The following is a 26,490-nucleotide window of genomic DNA, read 5'->3' as shown; positions in this document are numbered from 1 at the left end:
GGTGATGGGTATTAAGGAGGGCACGTATTGAATGGAGCACTGGGTGTTATACGCAAACACTGAATCATGGAACACTGTATCAAAAACTAATGATGTAATGTATGGTGATTAACATAACATAATAAAAAAAAAAAAAACTTCCCTTGGCACCTGGGTGGCTCAGTCGTTAAACATCTGCCTTCAGCTCAGTCATGATCCCAGAGTCCTGGGATCAAGTCCCGCAGCAGGCTCCCTGCTCAGTGGGAAGCCTGCTTCTCCCTCTCCCACTCCCCCTGCTTGTGGTCCTATGCCAGGAAAAAAAAAAGTTTCTTATTTACTCAAAAGGATGTTATAAAATACAGCAAAATTTGAATAAAACCAGTAGACTGTTGTATCAATGTTAATTTCCTGATCTTGATTACAGTACTGTGGTTATATAAGAAAATATCCTTGGTTTTTGGGAATGCACCCTGAAGTATTTAGGGGCAAAAGGATATAATGTCTGCAATTGCTCCCAAATGGCTCAGAAAAAATAACATATATTCACTGCTTTATAAAAAGCAAATGTGATAAAAAAGTCAACATTTGGTGAATTTGGGCTAAAGAGTATATAGAATTCTTTGAATTACTTTTGCAATTTTTCTGTATGTCTGAAGTTACTTCAAAATTTATTTATTTTTAAAGATTTTATTTATTTATTTGACAGATAGACATAGCGAGAGAGGGAACACAAGCAGGGGGAGTGGGAGAGGGAGAAGCCAGGCCTCCCACCGAGCAGGGAGCCCAATGTGGGGCTCGATCCCAGGACCCTGGGACCATGACTCAAGCCGAAGGCAGACGCTTAACAACTGAGCCACCCAAGCGCCCCTGAAGTTATTTCAAAATTTAAAAACTGGGTAAAATTAAGTATTTGATAATAAGCCTTCCTACATCATTCTCCAACATGCGTGCACCCACACACACATTATTATAAAAACCAAAACCAAAAACCAAAGAGAGACGTTTAAGTTATTTTTTTCCTATACCCTCTATACAAATGGCCACATAATCTGCCAACTCTACCCTCTTCTCTTCAACAGCACTATTGGTTCAATTACTGTATAACTTCTGAAAGATTTCCCTACTTCAGAATCTCGTCTTTCGCAACTTGCAAAATTAACCACCTCATTACTCTACTAGAAAATCTTGAACAGTCCTCCATGGCCAACTCTTCTGCCAGCCTTAAGTCTTTGCAGATCATGGCCCTGACTCTCTCCACCTAATGTCCTTTTCATCAGCAAGAAACCAAGTGCAGTTCTCTGAACTTGCAATGCTGTTTCATTGTTTGTGCTCTAGCATATGGGGCTCTCTCTGATGAAATACCCTTCTCTATCTAGTCAAAGAAATGCCCTAATTTATTCTTTAAATCTTACCTTAGCTTCACCTAATCTGTGAAAGTTTCCCTGACACAACACTCAATGTGATGATAAGTAACCATTCTCTCCCTTCTTAGTATTACTATTTTATCTTCCTCCATCTCTATTATCTTATCACACAATACAACTATCTCCCATTCTAGGGTGAATGGGGACTCAGTGAAGGACGGGATTAAGTTATGCTCATTTGCTGAATTAACTTAGAATACAATAGGTCCTCAAACAGTGTTTATTAACAGGAGTAATTACATATACAAATACACACAATATGAGAATACAGGGTTAAAAAAAAAGTTAAAAAAGGCTCAATCTATATGTTGTGAAGTAAAAGCTAAGAAAATTAAAAAAATAATCACAAAACTAATAAATATTTCACAGGGGAGATGACATGTGCTTTTGCTTGCTATTTAATATAAATTAGAACAAGCCCTAGATGTAAGGTTTTTTTTGCATTTATTTCTGGAAAACTAATACCTGATGTAGTTTTTTAAATTTTTGTTTTCTATAGTTTGATGATTAAGAACACTTTGTTGTTCATAGGTCTTTAAATCATGAACTGAAACTAAAGTAAATTTATGTAAATGAAATAATAGGAAACCCAAAGTAATTTTACTTCCTAATAATTAAAGAATCACCCTTTTGGACAAAGTACTTTAAAAGCAGTAACTCCTGATTTAAATTCAACCCCATAAAAAATCTAAAAACTTCTTAGATTATATAATCTATCACAAAGAAGTTTTAAAAAAAATACTACAAATGTTACACTTGCACTCCTTTACAGTATACACATTATAGGGATAAATGAAACCGCTTTCTAATTTTAAGAGAGAGATGCTCAAATTATTAATGACATAACAGTCCATGTTAAAGCTTCCATGAAAAAAATGCTGTCACATACAAATATGCAAAGTCATAACTATAGAAATTAGTACTGTTGATGACATCCTTGATGTCTCCTTCTGGTCTTGATAAAAACCTCTGGTTTTTCTAATAGTCACTCTCTGTCTTAGCATTATGAGGACCAAGCATGATCTGACCTTTGCTTACCTGGCCCTTCCTACATGTTTCTTCCATAGCCTATATTTCCAAGCACAAAATTTAGCATCTGTTATTAAAAGTATATGCTCCAGAAGTTCAGGGACTGGGCCAATTTTACTTTCCTTTGACGTTTACCCTTTCCGTACAAACAACAAGCACAGTGTGTGGAGCATAGAAGGAACTCAATAAGTATAAGAGAAATGGCTGAATTAGTTTGAAGATATTTTAAGTGGTAATTTTCATAAAGATTTAGTTTATTTTCTTTAGTAATAAGGAAGGCGATTATTTTCCAGAATAAGCACTGATAATCAGACATGTGTGCCAAATATGGCAAAAGGCCTACTTTCAGTAGTAATAAAGGGTACTTCAAAATCTCCCCTCAATGTCTGTAGAGACTTCCTCTACAACTGTTCACCAAAGACAAGAGTCCACGCGGGTTGCTACCTCTATTGCCTACTAGAAGGACAGATACAACCATGGCAACAAATTTTGAAATGATTCTGTAAGTATAATGACACTAATACACCCATAGGAAAGTGTTGGCATACTGAAAACGAATGCCTTCTCCTGACCTTCCCTCAAGAGTCCTATGATCATGAGGCGCCTAGGCGGCTCAGTGGGTTGGGCATCCGACTCTTGATTTCAGCTCAGGTCATGATCTCAAGGTAGTGGGATCGAGCCCCTCATCATGCTCCACGTTGAGCGCAGAGTCTGCTTATCCCTCTCTGCTTCTACCCTTGCTCATGTGCATGTGCATTCTCTCTAATAAGTGAAAAAATCTTAAAAAAAAAAAAAAAGTCCTATGATCATGAATTAAATTCCTTCAAAATTCTTATATTCCATAAAAATATATATTAAATAAAACATTATACCTACACCATACACTATATTTAGAAAAACAGAAAATCTAACAAGTAATTTAACAATAATCCAATAACACTCTCACCATAATGCATTAAAATTTTCTTAATATAAACTACAGCTCTTGAAATAGTCCCCTCACAGTCATGCAAGTTTCTATACAAAACTAGAAATTTATTAGCAAATTACTAACTGTAGAACAAAGTCAGTGTCATCTTATAATTCTTTGTGTATCTTGCTTATAAAGGTCATATATAACAAAGCAAACTGAGTAAGTGTCCCGAAAATAAAGAACAAACTGGAGCACCTAATTTCTTCTTCCTCAGAGGAAAGGCTTTGTTGTCATAAAAGTTAATTGAATTATTGTCTTTGATCCTATTTTTTTCTCTAGTGTTCTCTATTAACTGACCTCTTTTTTCTTTCTTCCTCTAACTTGTGTTTTTTCCTTAGCCCTAACTGCTTTTATTATTGAAACTTAAAGTCCTGTCAACCTCTCAAGTTAAATACACTAACCACTTAGATGCTACATGTCTACCAAATTTATCATAAGACATTTAAGAGTGCCACATTTACTAATCACTGCCAATGTCTGATTGCTCTAGTAACACATTCCTTTTTTACAACTAGTTAAGGTACTATATTTTTACTGTGAATCTCAGTGCTTGACAAAAAAATAAATACTCAGGGGCGCCTGGGTGGTTCAGTCGTTAAGCGTCTGCCTTCGGCTCAGGTCATGATCCCAGGGTCCTGGGATCGAGCCCCGCACTGGGCTCCCTGCTCGGCGGGAAGCCTGCTTCTCCCTCTCCCACACCCCTGCTTGTGTTCCCTCTCTCACTGTGTCTCTCTCTGTCAAATAAATAAATAAAATCTTTAAAATAAATAAATAATACTCAAAGTCAGATTAGTACTATAAATTAACAATCTATTTAAATAGACTATATAATAGAATGTTGTATTATCTGCAGTGTCCCTACCTCTTGTAAAAAAAAAAAAAATCAATCAATTTTTTAGTAATTTTAAGTTACCTAAATACTTTTTTCATAAAATGTCTTCTCTTTGCAAATCAGATCATATTTCATGCAATGCTTTATACTACAATCACAAGGGTGAGTCATTTGTAGCATGTACAAGAGGGTTTTTAAAAATCTGCTAAGGTAAAAACACTGAAAGACAAAGTTCAAAACTGCACAGCTGGACGCATTCCAGAATAGAACCTTAAAAGTGACTGAAACCACTGATGCTCACTTGTATTTTTTGATAGTATCATTCTAGATCTGTGGTTCTCAATCTGGCTACATATTAGAATCACTTGGGGAACTTTTAAAAAAATATCCACTCCAGGTCAATTGAATCAGAATCTCTAGGGTTTGAACCTAGGCATAGGAACTGTTTCAAAGCTGCCCAGCTGACTATAATGTACAATTAGAATTCAAAACCATTAGTCAGGACTCCATAATTATTAACAGAATAAAATATTAAGGTATCATTTAGGACTAACAACATTTTATTCTTAAAGAACTATCATTCAACAAATTTAAGTCTTTAAATTAATCTAGCAGTATGACAACGCTTAAGTCCATTACTCAACAAAAAGGAGGTCCTCCACTATCATTTGCTGTGATGCAGATATTTTAACAATTAAAACGATGATGATTATTTTAGAAGAAATATGGGGCTACTATAATACAAATATATTATTTCAGTATTTTACAGTAATTCTAGGTCCAAATTCTCCGGAATAGTTGATGAGTCAAATACCTAATAGCCTGCAAGTTACAAGGTTATAGGAAATACCTTGAGAGGAAGAACTGGGGCATTTCAGGCAGAATAAACTGATCAAGGCCACGATACAAAGACAGTACAAGTGTAGAATCTGTACAGAACAGAGGAGGAAGTTCAGTGTGATGGAGACTAATAGGAATAGTTACATATGGAAGAAAAGCTAAAACTGTGTACAGACTGAGAAGTCTCTGAATGACAGACTGATTTGTCTGTCCCTGTTGGACTAACTAAAAAAGAATGACAGGGTGTTCCACTTCTGACAAGATGGAGTACTTTTCTCATTCCTCCCACTAGGTACAATTGAAAACCCTTATACATAAAACAAACCTAAGAAGTCTGTGAAAGGTGGAAAGAGGAAGGCAGACTGGCTAGAGACCTCAGGACCTGAGGAACAACTCAGTGGTGAATTCCCTGGGTTTTCTTTTGTCTTCATGTATCTCACGGCTGGAGCTAAAATGCTGGCTACCTGCAAACACCAACAGATCAAAATTAAAAAGGCCCCAACAAAGGCTTGCTCTTTTCAGTCAAAAAGACCAGGAAAGGGCAGTCTAGCAAGATACAAAACTTTTAGATAATAACTGCACTACTCTAGCTAAACACCACACAAAAAAGTGACCCCACTCTTACCCATGTCAGCAAAGCCTGAGTAAGGAGGCTAGACGTCCACCCTCAGGAGTATGTAACGAAGTGGACCTAAACCCCCAAGCAGGGTGGTGTCACAGATAGCCAAGAAGGGATCCCAGACTTTCATCTGAGAACAAGCCCTCACCCTCCAGTACCTGCCATCCCCGTATGTAAGGGAAAACCACATAGAAAGCTGTTAGAATTAATTATCTGATAAAGATTTTAAAGCAGCCATAATAAAAATATTTTGATGAGCAATTATGAACATGCTTGAAACAAATGAAAAACTAGCATCAACAAACAAAATCTCAGCAAACAAATAGAAGATGTAAGAACCAGATGGAAACTTTTGAACTAAAAGATACAGTAACTGAATGAAAAAGCTCTTTAGATGGACTCAAAGCAGAATGGTGGGGACAGAGGAAATAATCTCTGAACCAGAAAAGAAAGAATATAAATTACGCAATATTAACAACAGAAAGAAAACAGACTGAAAAATAAATGAAGAAATCCTCAGGGAGCCATGAGACAACAAAAGACCTATCATTTACATCACTGGAGGGGGTGGGAGGGTGAGGAACAACTGAAAAAGTACTTAAATATGGCAAGAGACATAAACCTATAGGTTCAAGAAGTTTAGTGAACGTGAAATTGGATAAACCCAAAGAAATCTATGCCAAGTTACAACATAATTAAACTTCTGAAGACTAAGGACAAAGAAACCACTCAGAAAAAAACCAAAACCTTACCCACGGGAGAAAAACAACTCAAATGAGAGCAATTTTTCATCAGAAACAATGAAGGCCAGAAGGAAGTAGCCCAATATTATTCAAGTGCTAAAAGAAAAGAGTGTCAACCCAGAATCCCATACTCAGCAAAAATATCCTTCAATCAGGGAGAAATCAAGACCTTCTCAAATGAAGAAAAACTGAGTCAATGTTACCCGTAGACATACTTTAAATTAATGACCAAAATAAGTCCTCCAAACAGAAAAATAATGAGAACTTTACAGTATCAGGAAAGAAGAAAACAGTAAACAAAAATATGGGTAAACACACTTTCCTTTTCCTCTTGGGTTTTCTAAATTATGTTTGACAGTTGAAGCAAAAGTTGTAACTGATATGGTTCTAAATGTATGTACAGGAAACATTTTTAGACAATTATAAACAGGAAAGAATAAAGGACCATAAAAGGAGGGAAGATTTCTACAGTTCACTCAAACTGGTAACATGATGAAAACAATAGACTGTAATAAGTCATGTGTATACAATGTAATACCTAGAGCAAACACCAAAAATGATACACAAAGAGGTATGTCCAAAACACAACATATAAATCAAAATGGATTTCTAAAATATTCTCAAGTAATCCAGAGAAAGAAAACAGAAAAATGAAAAACAGAGAAACAGAAAACAAAAATTAAATGGCACACTTTAGCCCTAACACATCTATAACTACATTAAATATAAAATCTAAACACCTTCAGACATATTAGCATAGTGAATTAAAAAACATGACCCAACTATATGATGTCTATAAGAAATTCACTTCAAGGGGTACCTGGGTGGCTCAGTCAGTTAAGTGTCTGCCTTAGGCTCAGGTCATGATCCCAGGTCCTGGGATAGAGCCCCACAACAGGCTCCCTGCTCAGTGGGGAGTCTGCTTCTCCCTCTGTCCCTCCCCCTCAACTTGTGCTCACTCTCTCTCTGTCTGAATAAAATCTTAAAAAAAAAAAAGAAATTCACTTCAAATATTATAAAGGCAAGTTGAAAGTAAAAGAATGGAAAAAGATAAATTCTGTAAACATAGCCAAAGGAAAGGAGTGACTATATTAATATCATATAAAGTAGACTTCAGAACAAAAAAATTTACCAGAGACAGAGAAGTATATTATAGAATGACAAAACGGTCAATCCATCAAAAAGACATAGTAATCCTAAATGTTCAGGGGCCAACTCCACAGAAATTAGAAGGATATAGAACTCAAGAACACTATCAACCAACAGAATCTAGTCAACATTTATAGAACACTCCACCAATCAACATCAGAATACTTATTTTTCTCCAAATGCTCAGGGAACATATACTAACATAGATCACATATCAAAAAAGACCCTGGACCATAAAGCAAAACTCAACAAATTTAAAATAATTGAAATTATACAAAGTACACAACAGAACAACAGAAACAAACTCAATAAGGGAAAGATAAGGGGCGCCTAGGTGGCTCAGTCATTGAGCATCTGCCTTCAGCTCAGGTCATGGTCCCGGGGTCCTGGGATCGGGCCCCACATCGGGCTCCTCGCTCAGAGGGGAGCCTGCTTCTCCCTCTCCCAATCCCCCTGCTTGTGTTCCCTCTCTCGCTGGGTCTCTCTCTGTCAAATAAATAAATAAAACCTTAAAAAATAAATAAATAAATATATAAGGGAAAGATAAAAGGAAAATCTTCAACCACTTGGCAACTAACACACTTCTTATCTGACCCAGGGCTTATTTAAAAGTCTCTAGGGAGAGAGGGGCGCCTGGGTGGCTCAGTTGTTAGGCGTCTGCCTTCGGCTCAGGTCATGATCCCAGGGTCCTGGGATGGAGACCCACATCAGGCTCCTGGGTCAGCGGGGAGCCTGCTTCTCCCTCTGCCTCTCTCCCTGCACATGCTCTCTCTCTCTCTCTCTCTGTCTCAAATGAATAAATAAAATCTTTTAAAAAAAAAAAAAGTCTCCAGGGAAATTTAAAAATACACTTAACTAAAAATAGTAATAATAAAATAAAAACACATTCAACTGAATGTACAGTTGAAATATACAGTACAAAGAAATATACAGTACAGTTGTCCCTTGAACAATGTTAGGGTTATGGGCACCAACCCCCTACACAGCAGAAAATCCACCCGTAACTTTGGACTCTCCAAAAACTTTACGAACAGACTACTGTTGACCAAAAACCTTACAGATAACATAAAGTCAATGAACACAGGTTTTATATGTTATATGTGTCATATGTTTTATTCTTAGCATAAAGTAAGCTAGAGAAAAGATTAAAATCCTAAGGAAAATACATTTACAGTTCTGAACTGCATTTACTGATAAGATTATATTGTCTGTCTTTACAAGATAAATTGTACTGACAAATCTACATCAATATTGTCTTATAGGATACATAACTGTAGATGCTATGCAGATTACTAACACTAGACATCAGAAATTAAGATAATGTGAAACAAAGTGGCTTCAAAATTATTACAGTAGCACAGTATATACTACCATTAATGCAGTTATGATTTAATACTGCATCTTTCAATTTGCTTACATTTCTCACAACTGCAAATGGTGCCACCAATGGTGCCCTGTACGGTCTGTAAATCTTTGTGTGTGTAAATTTAATAAATTTTAACTTTTTATAAAAGATTTGTGTTCATTTTATGATAGTAAGTGATAAAACAGGCTCGTATCAACAAATTATTTTATGCATTCATTACATACCTCTTTAATTTTTTTGATATTCCTAGGCTACACAGGTTGTCCACAAGTTTTTTCACTGTCACAAATCTCCAAAAAATTTTCCAATATATTTACTAAAAAAAACCCCATATATAAGTGGACCCATACAGTTCAAACCCAAGTTGTTCAAGGGTTAACTGTATATCAAAAAATATCAAAAAACTGTATATCAAAACTAAAGCAGTGCTTAAGGGAAATTTTAACACTAAATACATAAATACATACACTAAATACATTAAAAGAAGAAAAATCTCAAATCAATAATATAAGCTCCTAACTCAAGAGAACAAAATACACCCAAAACAAGGAGAAAAGAGGAGTAAAGAAAAAAAAAAGAGCAAGAAGACACAAATTACCAATATCAGGAACAAAACAGGAATATCATTATAGGCTACAGACAGCAAAAGGATAAGGAAACACTATGAACACCTCTACCCACTCTGATTTGACAACTCAGACTAAATGGGCCACTCCCTCAAATATAAACTACCACAAGTCACTTAATGTAAAACAGATAATATGAATAGCTCTTTAAACATTATCAAGGGAAATGAATTTGTAATTTACAAAACTAAAAAAAAAAAAAAATCTCAGCCCAGATGATTTACACCAGAGAAGTCTATCAAATGTTTATATGGGAATTAATAACAATTCTAAACAACTGCTCCAGAAAATAGAGACCAGGAAACACTTTGCAATTCATTTTATGAAGACACTATTACACAATGATACCAAAATCAGACAAAGACATGAATGTAAATGTAAGAATTGTTAACAAAATAATAAATAGTATTCAACAATATATATAAAGATGACACAAAATAACAAAGTGGGGTTTATGCCATGTGAAGTAGGTTGAATATTTCAAAATCAATCAGTGTAATCTACCATATTACCATGGTAAAAGAGAAAAATCACATAATCGTATCAGTTGTTGCAGAAACACAACTCACAAAATTCAACACCCATTCATAATAGAAAAATATCTCAATAGAGGGGAACTCTCTCAAACTGATAAAGACCTTGTGCAAAAAAAGTGCAGTTAACATCATCCTTAATGGTGAAAGACTAAATGCTTTTCCCTAAGAAAAGGAACAAGGCAAGTATGTCCATTTCACCAATCTTATTCAACACAGTGCTGAGAGTTCTAATCATTGCAGTCAGAAAAGAAAAGAAAGAGGGGCGCCTGCGTGGCTCAGTTGCTGAGTGACTGCCTTCAGCTCAGGTCATGATCCCAGGGTCCTGGGATCGAGCCCCGCTTCGGCCTCCCTGCTCAGAGGGAAGCCTGCTTCTCCCTCTCTCACTCCCCCTTGCTTGTGTTCCCTCTCTCACTGTGTCTCTCTCTGTCAAATAAATAAATAAAATCTTTAAAAAAGAAAAAGGAAAGAAAAAGGCATACAGACCAATAAACAAGAAATGAGATTCGCCCCTCTTTCAGATGACTCATTTGTCTATGTAGGAAATCTTAAGGAATCTATCAAAAAACTTTTAGAATAAATGAGTTCAGCAAGGTTGCAGGATAAAAGATATCATACAAAAATCAACTGTATTTCTATATACTAATAAGTCTGTGAACACAAAATACATCACCATTTATAATCACTCTAAATAACAGATTGCTTAGGTATTAATCTAATAAAATATATACAATACTTCCACACTAAAAACTACAAAATTGCTGATGAGAGTAATCAAAGAAACATGGAGAAAGATACCATGTTTATAGATTGGAAGACGCAATATAATAAAGATGTCAATTCTCCTCAAATTGATACATGGGTTTCATGCAACTCCTAGCAAAATCCCTCTCATCGAGATTCTTTGTAGATACAGAGAAGATTATTCTAAAATTTATATAAAAAGACAAAGGAACTAGAATAGCTAGAATTTGGAAAAGAATAAAGTAGGAGGACCCAGAAATAAAATTATAAATACGTCCAATTGTTTTTTGACAAAGGTACAAAATCAATTCAAAGCAGAAAGACTGCCTTTCTCACAAATGGTACTAAAGCAACTGGATATACATGGGGAGAAAAAAAAAGAAACACAAAAATTAACTCAAAATGGATCATGGTCTTAAATGTAAAAGAAAACTCTAAAACTTTCACAAAAAGTTTTCTAAAATCCTAGGAGTCAATTTTCAGGATCTATAGTTAGGCTAGATTTCACACCAAATGCACAATCCATTAAAAAAAATTAAAAACTAGACTTCATCAAAATTAAAAACTTTTGCTCTGTGAAAGACTATGTTGAGAGTGAAAAAAAAAGGTACAGAGTGGGAAAAAATATTTTCAAACTACCTGACAAAGAATTAGTATGTAGAATGTATAAAACAATACTTGAAACTCCCAACAGTTAAAAAAAAATCCAAACAGAAAATGGGCAAAAAACATGAAGAGTTTCACCAAAGAGGATGTACAGATGACAAATAAGCGCATGAAAAGATGTTCAATATCATCCAGCCACCAAGAAAATACAAATTACACCAACAGTGAGACCTCACAATGCACCTATCAGAATGGCTAAAATTAAGTCAAAAACCAAATGTTGCCAAGAACGCAGAAAAATAAAGGATCACTCCCTGTATTAGTCTGCTAGGGCTGCTATAACAAAATACCACACAGACTGAGTGGCTTAAACAACAGAAATGTATTTTCTCACAGTTCCAGAGGATGGAAGTCCAAGATCAAGGTGTCAGCAGGTTTGGTTTCTTTGAAGGCCTAAGGCCTCTTTTTTTGGCTTGGAGATGGCCACCTTCTCACTGCATCCTGACATGGTCTTTCCTCTGTGAATCCATATCCCTCAAGGATGTGTGTCCACATTTCTTCTTATAAGGACATCACTCAGATTGGGTTAGGGCCCACTCTAAAGGCCTCATTTCAACATAAATTGCCTCTTTAAAGGCCCTACCTCCAAACACAATCACATTGTGAGATACTAGAGGTTAGGACTTCTACATATCAACTCTGGAGGGAACAAAATCCAGTCCATAATATTCATACACTGCTACTGGGAATTAAATGGTACAGCCACTGTGGAAAATAGTTTGGCAATTTCTAAAAAAAAAAAAAAAAAAATGAAACCAAAAACTAAACATGCAACCATACAACCCAGCCAAGTGCACTCCCGCCTGATCACTTACCACAGAAAAATGAAGACTCATGTTCACACAAAAACCTATACAAAAATGTTTGTAGCAGCATTAGTCATAATAGCCAATAACTTAAAACAACCTAAATGTCCTTCAATGGGTGAATGTTTAAATAAACTGTGGTACAACCATAGTGTGAAAAAGTACTCAGCAATTAAAAAGGAACAAACTATTTAAATACGAAGTAAGTTAAATGAATATCCAGAGGATTACACAGAATGAAAAAAATCCAATCCCAAAAGGTTTACATACTGAGGATTCCATTTACATAGCATTCTTGAAATGACAAAATTATAGAAAAAGAGAATAGATGAATAGTTGGCAGGTATTAAAGAGAAAGGGTAGGAAGTGGGAAAGAAGTAGGTATGGCTGAAAAAACAAAACAAAAACAAAAACACAAAACTCTTTGTATCTTAGTACAAATGGGTGGGAAATTTCACTGAAACCTTTTTCACTTTCTGATATTCAAATGACGTGCCCTAAAAGTAAATTATAAGAATAATAATGATCAAATAGCGGTGGATGGGGAGATACTAGTTACCGTACGTGGAATGATTAATGAGGGCCAGGCTCTATGCTAAGCCAGACTTATCCCAGCTCCAACACCTAATGCTTCCCTTCACCAGGCTACATTCAATTCTCCACTGTCATGGAAAGTTAAAAACCAGTGTCCAGCATGATCCTGAACAAAAGATGTAAATTATAAAATTACCTCTCCTCTTCTACCAACATTCTTATCTCCTTAGTACCTTATCTCAGCCAAGTATTAAGGAGAAAAGCAATAATTATCTGCTTAAATGATTCACACTAAGATATAAGTAACTGATAGGCTTAAATATTCTCACAATTTACAAAAGCAGGTTAATTCAAATGGCATTTAAACAGAAATTGTATTTTTAAGATAGAATTAACTGTATTCCAAGTGTTCTCATCTGTTTAATTCAGGTGCCCCAAAGCATCCATTCATTTCTGATCTTGGAGTTCTAGGTATTTTAAAGTAAATTGAATACAAAGGCCAATTACAAAGCAGCAGTAATAGTTTCCATCTCATTACAACTCAAGATGTCTTTCTGGTTAGCTGCCTGTCCTACAGAGAAGAAATATTTGGAATAGAGCTTTTATTTGTCTGAGTAAAGACAATCCAGAATCTGGTGAAAATTGTAAAAAATCCATATTTGTCTTCTTAGCTGCCTCTGTGCTTCCCTTTCCCCTGCATTCTGGGTTCTCTACCACCCCCAGGGCATCCTTTATGCTTCTAGCCCCCAGGTGGCAGCTGTCTTCCAGCTTACCCTATCAAAACAGAAAAGGACTTAAAAAGGACTGAACTCCCATCTTAACAGACTTGTTCCGTAATTTAAGGCATCTAGGAGAAATGTTCGCCTTTTGGTTTGATTTGGTTTAATTGAGGGAGTAGGAGCTGTTTGTTTTTATTTTGTGGAGTCCTTTAGAATTGCTTTCATACTGCTTCATGCCTGGGGGAACTGGGTCAAAAGAGTTCATAGGTTATATGACCTCTACTTTCCCCTCTCCACGCTTTTAACCTTATTCAGAAGCCAAGAATCTCAAATTCTAAGGACCCAGATTCCATTTCCATGGTGTTTACTTACTTCTCCTCGTTTGAAATCCCTTTCTTTTTTCCAGAATGGTGGTCATTTTGTACCTCCCCCTCCCCTCCAATCCCCCACAATCTGTTCTCATGCATCAGAGTTCTTGGAGCCTCCAGTGTGTAAGGGCGGACTATCTGGGGGAAAGAGTGTGTGTAGTTCATGAGGGGCTAGGTTAAGCTCATGAACTCGCAAACAAGAAACTTGACTAAGGAAAAGAGCAAAGGGCCATCAAGCCCACTACCGCGCCCATCCAGGTGATGTAAGTAAGATTCAGCACTTTTGTTTTTTACACCATAGCTGGGGGTGGGGGTGGGGGGATTAGAGGGGTACAGTTAACCATAACCACTGAACAGTACACAGTACATGGTATCAGAAAAAAAACTACCAACCGGCAATGATTATACATACTGGAGAATGCACTGGTAAAGAAAAACTCCTAAAACTGGATGTTAAAATTAATTACAAATATATATACAACTAATTACAATACATTTTAATTTCTACCTAATTATTATGCAACATAAAAATATGAGTATCATAAAAAATGTGTCAGGCTTGATTAACTTTCAGTTTTACTTTAATGCAACTGCAACCTTTCCTTCCAACCTGCACCCCTGCAGCTTCCTTGATTGCTGGCTGCAAATGTAGGATGGTGGCAACTCCTAAAACTTTTTTAAAAAACAGCGATGCTTGGATGGCTCAGTTGGTTAAGCGTCTGTCTTTGACTCAGGTCATGATCTCAGGGTCCTGGGATTGAGCCCCACATGGGGCTCCCTGTTCAGCAGGGAGGCTGCTTTTCCCTTTATGCTCTCCCCACCCCTCGAATAAATAAAAAAATCTTTAAAAAAAAAAAACTTTTAAAAAAACAATTACCAAGACACCACACTACCACACCAGAAGAGAGGCCAGAAACTTAGTGACCCACTTCTTGCAACCATAGTACTACAGTGTTAATCTTTCCCAGATCCAAACTATTCCTTATCTAGTTATTGTAATTATTTTCCCCAACATTTTTTATCACTTTCCAGCAGATGAAGTCCAGGTTACTTCACAAGCAGCATCAAAATCTAAACTCTTAAATGGCTCAAAAAAAGATGCTCAAATTAATTTATAATAAAAGTAGGCACCAATCAAATGGCAAAGATCAAATAATTTGGTAACATGGATACAGAAACACAGATGCTCTCATATATCTTTGATGAATATGCAAAATGCTACAACCCCTATGGAAGGCAAATTTGGCAGTATCTATCAAAATTACAAAGGCAAGTAACCATTTCTAGAAATTTATCTTATGGTATACCTACCTGCCCCACCACTATGTATGAAATAACATATACAAACTTATTCATTGCAGTATTATTGTAAGGACAAAAAAGTGAGTAATAGCAAACACTTATCTAGCACTTAATATAACGTCAGACACTGTTTTAAGCACTTACATATTTTCTCATTAAATCCTCCCAACAATCCTATAAGGTATGTGCTATTAACACCCCCATTTTACAGATGAAGAAACTGAGGAGCCAAGTAAAAGTAGCCCAAGATCACATAACTAATGTAGAGCCAAGATTTGAACCTAGGTAGTGTTAGCTCTGGAGCCTGTTTTCTTAACTGATATGTTAAATCATCTAAATATAGATTAATAAGAAAATAGCCGAATAAAATATATGGTACATCCATCTTAAGGAATACTACACTTTATTTTTTTTAAAAGATTTTATTTATTTATTTGTCAGGCGGGGGGAAGCACAAACAGGGGGAGCAGCAGCAGAGGGAGAAGCAGACTCCCTGCTGAGCAAGGAGCCCAACGCGGGACTTGATCCCAGGACCCTGGGATCATGACCTGAGCTGAAGGCAGACGCTTCACTGACTGAGCCACCCAGGTGTCCCAGGAGATTTACATTTTAATCTCTACACCCAACGTGGAGCTCGAATTCACCACCCTAAGATCAAGAGTCGTATGCTCTTCCCAGAGTCAGCCAGGCACCCCCCCAGGAGTATTACATTTTTAAAAAGAAAGTCCTTTAATTCTCCCTCCAATTTTGAAGGTAGACTGAACTCAGTGACTCACTTTGAAAAATGAAGTGCAGAAAGGGAAAAATAGTAACACTACATTGAAGAAAACTGGCAAACACTACCTTAACCAAGTGATCCAGGTTAACATAACCAGTGATGTTACGGAAATATCAAGTACTCCCTCACATGACATGATGAGAAGGGCAATTCAACTTTCTGTATTATTCCCAGAAAGCCAAAGCCCCATTCTAATCATGAGGAAAACATGAGACAAACCCAAGTTGAGAGATATTCTATAGAATATCTGCCCAGCACTCCTCCAAAAAAAGGACTGAGAAACTGTCAGAGGAGACTAGGGAGACAAGATAACTAAATGCAATGTGGTATTCTGGGTGAAATCCTGGAACAGAAAGAAGACATTAATGGAAAAACTGGGTGATATCCATATAAAGTCTACAGTGTAGTTAATAATGTACTGATGTTCAGTTTCCCATTTTGACAAATGCACCACAGTAAGACAATAACATTTGAGGAAACTGAAACTGGGTGAGGTATATACAGGAACTTTCTGTACTATTTTGTGCAACTTTCCTGTAAATCTAAAATTATTCCAAAGAAAAATATTTATTTATTTTTTTTAAGATTTATTTATTTTAGAGAAAGAGAGCTGGGGGGCGGGGGGGAGATGGGCAGGGGGAGGAGGGGCAGGAGAGGGAGAGAGAGTCCTAAGCAGACTCTGAGCTGAGCATGGAGCCTGACTCAGGGCTCGATCCCACAACCCTGAGATCACGACCTGAGCTGAAACTAAGAGTGGGAGGCTTAACCAACTGTGCCACCCATGTGCCCCAAAAGGTTTATTTTTTAAAAAGAATAAAATTCCTTGTGTATTGATATGAAAAAAATCTCTAAGAATGAAAAATGTAAGGTGCAGAATACTGTATATAGTATGGAAGAAGCAGTTACATACATAGGTAAGGAAATATTTGTGTAAAATGGACAGGAAAACACAAATGTATACATAAAATATTTCTGTAATGATACAAATCTGATGACACTGGTTGACTCTGTGGAGGAGAAAACTCAGTAGTTGAGAAACAGGAATAAAAGGGAGACTTTTTAATGTGTCTTTTGGTACCTTTTTAATTTTGAAATATATGAATGTATTAGCTACTCAAAAAATAATTTAACTTTTAAAATGAAAAGGATGACAAAGACCTGACCTGAAGCAAAACCACTGGAAATCATATAAGGAATTAATTAGAATTTTAGGAGATAAAAAAGTCTGATCACCTCCATCTATCTGTTAAGACTATCATATTCCCTTCCTCACTTTTTCCAACAACCTAATTTTTCCTTAATGCACTGAAGACATTTTATTCTAGATGAACAAATCTGACTGCCAACTTCAACAATTCACCAACTTGTTCCTCAAATCTACATCTCTCCCAGCCAAACCTAGCTCTAAACTTAAAAAGCCACCTAACCTATTGTGCTATTCAGCATCCTGTGTGTTTTTTTCTCTAAAAGGGATGGCAAATGCAGGCACCCATGCCATCACCACTCCCACACCCATGACAACACTGCTCAGTGATCACAGTGGTCTTTCCCACTAAATCTGCATGCTGCCTCCAACTACTCCTTAATGTAATGTTCCACAAAGCCACCATCAATCAAAGCTAGCCCATGAATAAAACCTATTTGCCACATCTGGTCTCTACCATATTAATCTGTTTACCTTGATATGTTCCTCCATTATTTCACGTATATTTATTTTTGTATACACCACTATTTTGTTCTGAAAATGATTAATGAGACTTACAAGAATACGTGAACTATAAAAAGTTAATAAATTTAAAAAATTAATAGGAAAAAGAATAAAGAAAACACCAAAAATCGTGCCAAGAGAAAGACCAAAATAAATGTACAGCATAAAATCACTATGCCTGCTCTGGAGTGGGCCACAAATCTGGCTTTGGCTTTCTAGTAGCCATCACAAAAAGGAAAACCCAGTCCACAGTCCAGCAGATAGAACAGAAAAGTACTCAGAAGAGGAACTATTCTGTGTACTCAGACCAAAGAGTAATTTTTATAAAACAGAACATTATAGAATGAACAAGATATACAAGATACACAACTACCAGTTTTCAAAGAATTTGGATGTTTGTGATAGTGCCTATCAGGAGATACCTATGGTATCTTACCAAAGCCCAATGGAGCAAAATTGATTTTACAAAGAGCAGGCACAAGCTTTAAGAACTCACTCTGTCCTTTTACTTTGTTTCTTCCTTCAGTGCCTCCCTAAGTATAAACTCTTTGAAGACAAGAACCATATTTTCTAACATTTACATATAGTTCATGACACTTTGTACTGGGTTCTGCCAAAAAGAAGCATTCAATATCAGTGAGATTTTACATAGCACAATTCAAACCTACTCTGATAAAAATTCTCTTAATAGGAATTTCCACTCCTACCAAATAGAATAAAAATGATAACTGAAGCTTCAATAGACAGAATTTCTATACTGTTATTCAATCACAATTTAATTTGTAATGTCCCAACAGCATTTTTTTTTTTTGCATATCCCTAGCACAAAGCTAACAAAAAAGCCAAATCAATATCACTGACTCTGATCAAATAAAATGAAACTCATAGCAAAAGCTTTGGCAACCCTATCAAAGGAAATACAATATTACTACCTTTCAAGAACATAATCAATAGCTCTTTATAAACCAGCTGACAAAGGCAGGTTCATTTTTTAAATGACTCTGCAAGTCTGCAAGTAGACAATGAATTATAATGCAGATTTTCTCTACTTCTTTCCAAGAATCTGTAGTTTCTGTAAATGCCAAACTGCCAGAGAACTGTATTTCCCAGCTCTTCCATACACACACACACACACACACACCACTATCAAACAGGCTTATAGTTCCTGTATGACCATTACCTACCCCTTCCCCCTTACCTGGTCAAACTGGAAATGCAATGAAACCTAATGAATTATTTAGGTAAAATGATTACGAACAACAGAAGTATTAAAAAACTTAAATTACTACTCTCAAGTATAGGCATTAGGATACATTAACCATCCTATATTTGTATTTTATTAATGGAAATCATTAATAAATAAGTAGTCTCATCCTATACTAGATGAAATTTTTTTTAATACATTTGGTATTTCAGTTTGCAGTATGCTCCTCATTTGGAATTTTCTGTACACAGGAGCACACCCTATCATCCCCAAGAGAGGACAGCTGTACCAAGTGAAAGAACATGGACAGGCGTGGAGGGTGGGGAGTAACTTCAAATGGATGTCAGAAAATCCAATTCCTGCACCTTCGTTTCATCTGTTAAGTTGGGAAACGACCATCATCTCTATTTGATAGAATTATTGGAAGGATTAAATGAGGTTAAGATTTGTAAACTCCCTACTAAATGCATATAAAATAGATGCTCAACAAGTGTTAGTTTTCCTGCTGTTTTTTTATAGGTAAGGAAACAGAAGCTGAGCAGACTTGTCCAAAGCCAATGGCTAGTAATTGTGAAACACAGGCTGAAACTCTAGGGCCTAATGTTTTTTCCGGTACACCAAGCAGCATTCAAATAGCAGAACCCAACACCTCATGTTTGTCACAGATGGTCATACAAAGAAAAAAATTAACAGTTTGAACACCTATTAGATGCTGAACGCTATACTAATCTCTTTCCTAATACCTACCTTATAAAGTGAGTGTATTTATCCCATTTTAATGAGAGAAATTATTAACTTGTCCAAAGTCACAAAGTTAGTAAGTGATAAGGCAGGATTAAATCAAGAGTGTTTACACCATTACTTTTCCCTACTAAGCTGCCTCAAAACCGTGCCAAGTATTTACAAATCCCGGTCTACCAAATCAAATTCTAAATGGCCTGGAAATTTTTACAGAGCCTTCTTTTTTTTTTCCCCAAGATTTATTTATTTATTTGAGGGGGGGTTAGAGGGAGAGGGAGAGAATCTCAAGCAGACTCCCTGCTGAGCTGTAGCCTGCCTGCCCCATGGCCCCAACGTGGGGCTCAATCCCAAGATCCTGAGATCATGACCTAAGCTGAACCCAAGAGTCAGATGCTTAACCGACTGAGCCACCCAGGTGCCCCTAGATCCTTCTAATTTATTAGTGGAAACCATGCTAGCTCCACCATTCCTTCTCCTTAAATTTGTTCTTCACTGGCTAAAACAATTTATGATAACTTCAGTGGCAAATTTACATTTGTATAGCATGTTACAGTTTAGTATTACAGATTTGTACATTTTTATTAGATACAGCTACTGAGGTTTTTCACATATTAGCTCACATCTCATTTAATACTTTCAAGACTCTAATGAGGTAGGGATTATTACATTTCACAGAAAAGAAAAAAAAGTTTGAAGAGGATAAGTAACTTGTCTAAGGTTATACAACTAGTAAGTGTAGGGCTTTACGCTGGATCATTCTAAGAGAAAAGTACATCTACTCCTGCATCCACTGATCCAGCTAATCATTTGCTTTTCTCAACTTACTCATCAGAGCTGGGGGAAGGGAAGTGTGTGTTTGTGTGTGTGGAAGGATTCTTTCACCAAAAAGGTAATAGAAAATAAGAACCAAAACTTGATAGAATAAATAAAAAAAGGAAAAATGTGAAAGGTTGCCTCAGATCTCATCCCTCCCCCAAGGTTATCAGGGAATTTCTAATAAATGCTTATAGGGCAGACATTTTTACACTATTCTAGAACACAGGGGGAAAAAAGGAGTATTTCCCAATTCATTCTTAGAGGCTGGCTTAATCCTGACATCAAAACCAGGCAACAATAATAAATATGACATTTATCATTTGTGACTATAAATGCTAAAGTCTTAATACATTTAAGTTAAAAACAAAGGAAATGTGTAGTATGATCCCATTTGTAAAAGAAAAACCATTGTGAATGTATGTATATAAGTATGGTCGGATATGTAAATGCATATTTATACATACGTACACATAAATCAAAGATACAGATGGAAATATAAACCCTAAACTTAATAATGGTTACCTGGGACAGGAATGATCTTGGGGGTAAAGGAAGGGAAGGGGACAAGAAGTAAAGGGAGATTTTCAGCTTGTATTGAATATACCCACATATTATTTGAATTTTTATAATGAACATGTATCATGTTTGCTATTAAGATATACAAATGAAAAGCACAGCCTAAATACTCATTTGCTGTTATCTCCACTATTTGTTATAATGAAAACTAATCCTTTTATTCACTCATTGGACATTCATTTATTTAACAAACATTCAGGGTGTAGCTCCTAAGTATGGGCACTGAGCTAATAAGCACTTGTACCAGCCACCAGGTACTTTTTTTTTTTTTTAAGTAAACTCTACCCCCAACATGGGGCTTGAATTCACGACCCCGAGATCAAGAGTCACATGCTCTACCAACAGAGCCAGTCAGGCGTCCCTAGAGCCTATTTTTTTTTCAAAGATTTATTTATTTGAGAGAGAGACAGACAGACAGAAAGAGAGAGAGCGTGTGTGCACAGGGGGAGAGGTAGAGGGTTAGAGAGAGTCTTAAGCAGCTGAGCATGGAGCCCAACGCAGGGCTGTATCTCACGACCCTGAGGATCACGACCTGAGCCAAAACCAAGAGTTGGACTCTTAACCAACTGCGCCACCCAGGCGCCCTGTCTACAGCCTATTTTTTAAAACACAGGATGGAACAACAGTTACTTCCTTCCATAAGACAGAGTGTTGAATTTTAAATTAAGTTCTAATTTTTATCATTTATTTTTTTTTTAGGTCATGTGTTGGAGTAAGAAATATTCTTTTTCTGGAATTTGTACTGCCTTTCTTCTAAAAAAGAGTAACAGATAAGTTTTACTGGGTTTTGGGGGGGGGGCTGTTAAAAAAATTCATTTGTATTCATCGTGCTGGGCACTATGGTGGACAATGGACATGCAAAGATGAATAAATAACATATGGCCTCTACCTACCCTCTAAGGAGCTGATAATTTTGCATACTTATGTCTGATACAGAGTTCCACATAAAAACTGAAATATGTACCTTAGTAATCCTGCACTTCAAAATGAAAACTGGCAAACTGCCCTGCTCAAAAATAAAAGTTAAGGGCGCCTGGGTGGCTCAGTTGGTTAAGCGACTGCCTTCGGCTCAGGTCATGATCCTGGAGTCCTGGGATCGAGCCCCACATCGGGCTCCCTGCTCAGCAGGGAGTCTGCTTCTCCCTCTGATGCTCTCTGTCTCTCATTCTCTGTCTCGCAAATAAATAAAATCTTAAAAAAAAATAAAATAAAATAAAAAAGTTAATTTCAGTTTCATTCAGAATTTTAATGTTTATGAAAAATGTGAAATTATTCAATTATTTTAAGATAAAGGAAATAAATTAGTGGGAAAATAGAGAACATGGAAGCTGCAGGGTAATATAAAACACAATGTCTCAGTGAAGGGTGGGTTCTAGGATTAGCGAACTATGCCACCAAGAAGGTGTGTTACTAGGTTTAATCGTTCTGACTGCTTCCCTAGAGGAAATATGAAAATCATATCTACCTTATTAGGACAGGAGAAAACAAAGAATTTATTTTAAAAAGAATAACAAAGTCTGGTGAATATGAGGCAGTATGGCCACCTGCTTTTTGTTGTTTGGTTTGCTTTTTATTTATTTTCCCCCACTTTGTCAATGATTAGCCAAGTAAATTTGCAAACACAATTTAACTTCTTTATTTCTTTTGGGGTGAAAAGAATGCAGGAAGCAGAGTTAGAAGACCTGAGTTTATATTTAAACCCTCCTACTAACTCTGTAAGGTTAAAAAACAATCAAATTATTTAACCTCTTTGCACCTTAGCTTCCCAGCAGTAAAAGAGGGATAAACCTAACTTATAGAATTATTTCAATGAGAAAATACACATGAAAACATAAAGTTAGAAACTATTATAAATTAGACATTTTTCTGAAGATAAGCAAATGACCAATAAGAACATGAAAACATACTCAACATCATTAGACATTGGGGAAATGCAAATGAAAACCACAATGAGATACCACTTCACACCCACTAGGATGGCTCTCATCAAAAAGACAACATTAACAAGTACTGGAGAAAATGGAACCCTCATACTTTGCTAGTGGAAATGTAAAATGCTACAGCAGCTATGGAAAATAGTTTGGCAATTCCTCAAGAAGTTAAACAGAGTTATCATATGACCCAGCAATACCACACCTCAGTATACGCCCAAGAGAACTGAAAACATATGTCCACACAAAAACTTGTAAATAAGTGTTCATAGCAGCACTACTCATAATAGCCAGAAAGTGGAGAGAACCCAAATGTCCATCAACTGATGAAAGGATAATCAAAATGTGGCATATCAATACAAGAAAGATTATTCAGCCATAAAAAGGAATGAAGTAGTGATACATGCATAATATGGATGAACCCTAAAACTACTATGCTAAGTAAAAGACACAAAGGGCCACATATTTGTATGGTTCCATTTATATGAAATGTCCAGAACAGGCAAATCTCTAGACAGAAACTATATCAATGGTTGCCAAGTGCAGGGGAGGAGGAATGAGAGTGACAGGTAAATGGGTATCCGGGTTTCTTTTCAGCATGATGGAAATGTTCTTGAACTGGTGATGTTTGCACTACCCTGTAAATATACTAAAACCACTGAATTGTACACGTTGTAAGAGTGAATTCTACAGGGCGCCTGGGTGGCTCACTTGGTTAAGCGACTGCCTTCAGCTCAGGTCATGATCCTGGAGTCCCAGGATCGAGTCCCACATCGGGCTCCCTGCTCGGCAGGGGGTCTGCTTCTCCCTCTGACCCTCTTCCCTCTCTTGCTATCTGTCTCTCATTCTCTCTCTCTCAAATAAATAAAATCTTTAAAAAAAAAAAGTGAATTCTACAGTATATGAATTATACCTCAATAAAAGAAAATTATTATAAAAATGTAAGTTTCTGCTCCTTTTCATTAGTCAAAATGCTACTTTTCTCAAGAGGTTGTTCCTATAGCCTGTAACAGCTATAAAAGCTCTTTGAAGTTAGATGTTACCAGGATAAATGGTATTCTGGGTAAAGTAAAACTACTAATCATGTTAGAGAAACTTTCTATGGATCAGATTAATTTGGTATAATTTTATTTCTTCAAAAGAAAAGTCCCTGTTAATAGCAAGTTTGTTTTTAAGGACTAGAAAGAGCTTCAAGGAGTCTCTACAGAGTACACCGAGAAAAAAAAAAAATAGGCCAGAATGTAACACTCTTTTCTGCTTTTTTAATTAGTGGACATTTACTTTTCAGATATGGCCTTGCCCACTGATCAACTAAAACCCAAGTAGGTGGAACTTTGCAACCTCTACCACATTCCATGTTCCAATCTGCGGTCATTCTGCTAAATCCACCACGAGCTCCTATCTCCACTACTCTTTCCTATTACTATTTTCAGGGCTTACAATGCTTAAGAAACTCTAAAAGTAATCAATTCATTCCCTAATATTGGGGAATTTATAGAGTAAGGCCCAAATTTTAACATTAAATTTAGTCTAGATTACTTGATTAAATACATAGCAAAATGATTTCCTGGAGTTTGGGATAGAAAAACAATCTATAGAGTTGTGTAATGCTTTCTAAGTCATTTGGGAATTTTTTCATGTACTGGGTCATAGGGTAAAGACAGTCACCAACTTTTGTCCACAGAAATTATTATGTATAAAAGCTTCCTGGTTCTAGAACAAAGAAGCATTTTATTGCTCAAAGCAAAAGATATTTTCCTTCCATTTAGTATTGTTATACTAAAATAGCATACCAATGAAACCAACTAGGTAACAGCATGACCAAGGTATGTAAACAAAAATAAATTGTTCTTTGTTATGTATTCTTCCTTGCAGGGGGAAGGGGGGAGAAAAAAGTTTTTCACACCTAAGAAAATAAGCCAAAAATCAAGCCAAAGAAAACCATATGGATTAATATTTTCCAAAATGGGGGTATTTTGAGTGGCAATTTTAATTTGAGAGTTTGCCAACCTATACCAGGATGTGTAGCGGGTATATTTGGCACGGACAAAATGTGCAGAAAGAGGTGACCTGCCAAACAGCTGCTACAGAGTTACTCCCTCAACAGCACTTCCAACTTCTGGGCTGATATCTGTGTATGAAAGATGTCAACGCACCAAGAAAACCACTTGCTGTCAGAGCAGCAGCAAGTCCAAACCGTGCATCCCAGGGTGAAATCCCACCCGCACCCTCATGAGCCGGCCAGACTGCGGCTCTTTTCTACTATCAGTCTACCTAACATATAAAAAATAAATACATAACCACAAATCCCTGCCAACCCTCTCTTCCTTCCCTTTGTGACTCCTCCAAAGGCTGGAGGGATGTTAACATCCTGCAGGCCCGGGGGGAAGCCAAGCCCCAAGCCGCGAGGGAGGCATCCAGGAGCCTCCCCGCAGCCCGGGGGCCTCGGACGGGCGTCCCCCACCCAGCGGGCAAAGCTGGTCACCGGCCACACAAAGAAGCCCGCCGCCGGAGCTGGACGCTGCGCTCGTCCGGGGGCCGGGCGCCGCCGCATGTGGTGCCCGCACGCCCGGAGGACAAGACCCGCCGGAAAATAAGGATTAACGCCCAAACCTGTTGCATTATGCGGGTCCCTTTCACCCAGAAATGAACAAGGGCGCTCAGGAGTAAAAAACCAGAGCAGCCCGGGCTCTGCGGGCCGCGGCCGCACCCGGCAGGCAGCGCGGAGGCAGAGGCCGCCCGCGAGGCTCCCACCTCAGGCGCTTTGTCTGCGGTGGCGGCTGCAGCGGGGCGCGGGCGCCCCTCCCTCAGCCGTCGGCTCCACAGCCCCGCGGCCCGCGCCCAGGAAGAGAGCCGGGCCCGCCGCCGCCGCCGCCGCCGCCTCCGCGTCCACCCGCCCGCGCTCGCCACCCGCCCGCGGGGCCTGCGCGCTCCTCCCGCCCGGGCCGCCTGGGCCGCACGGCGGCCACACTCACCTGGCTGGTGCTGGCGCGGGCGCGGGCGGCCGGCACCTCCGGGGTTGGTGGTGAGGACGCGGGGAAGCGAGCGAAGCGCGGACGGAGGCGGAGGGCGAGGCGGGAGGAAGGCGGGCTGGGGGCGGAGCGGGCCTGGACGGCGGCGGCGGCGGCGACTGCAGCCACTCGCGGCAAATCGCGTCCCGGCCCCTCCGTGCGTCAGGCAAGGGGCGGCGGCGCGGGCGGCCCGGCGACCTCCCCGCACCCGCGGCCCGACCCGCGTCCGCGCGACCCCGCGCGCGAGTAGGGGCGGCGCAGCGACCCCGCCCGGCGCGGGAAGGGGGCGGAACGGGGAGTTCCACAGGGTCTGCGGTGGGGGCGGGGCGAGAAAGGGGCCTTCAACTCCCCCCTGGCAGATCCTGCGAACCTCCGCACGCGCTGCCCAGCCGGCAGCGGTGTGGGTAAAGAAAGGAGCACCGGACCTGAAGTCAGGAAGCCCGGGCTTAAGGAAAGACCCCGCTGCTTGATGT

General features: G+C 38.1%; 1 protein-coding gene across 5 annotated transcripts in view; it reads right to left on the bottom strand.

Annotated features, from left to right (window-relative positions):
- The window catches only part of SESTD1 (SEC14 and spectrin domain containing 1), a 141,134-nt gene extending 114,888 nt beyond the window's left edge, over positions 1-26,246 (bottom strand). For 3 of the 5 annotated variants that reach the window (XM_081814063.1, XM_081814061.1, XM_081814062.1), the window contains exon 1: positions 25,982-26,245. The gene's annotated coding sequence lies outside the window, so the exon portion shown is untranslated. Of the gene's footprint in view, positions 1-25,981 lie in introns of all 5 variants that reach the window. The other 2 variants (XM_081814064.1, XM_081814066.1) reach the window with 1 other exon arrangement.
- Positions 26,247-26,490: the final 244 nt, after the last annotated feature.

Source organism: Leptonychotes weddellii, chromosome 3, assembly GCF_054177405.1.
Source record: "Leptonychotes weddellii isolate Sample4059 chromosome 3, ASM5417740v2, whole genome shotgun sequence".
NCBI lineage: Eukaryota > Metazoa > Chordata > Mammalia > Carnivora > Phocidae > Leptonychotes > Leptonychotes weddellii.
This window is presented reverse-complemented; position numbering and strand designations above follow the sequence as displayed.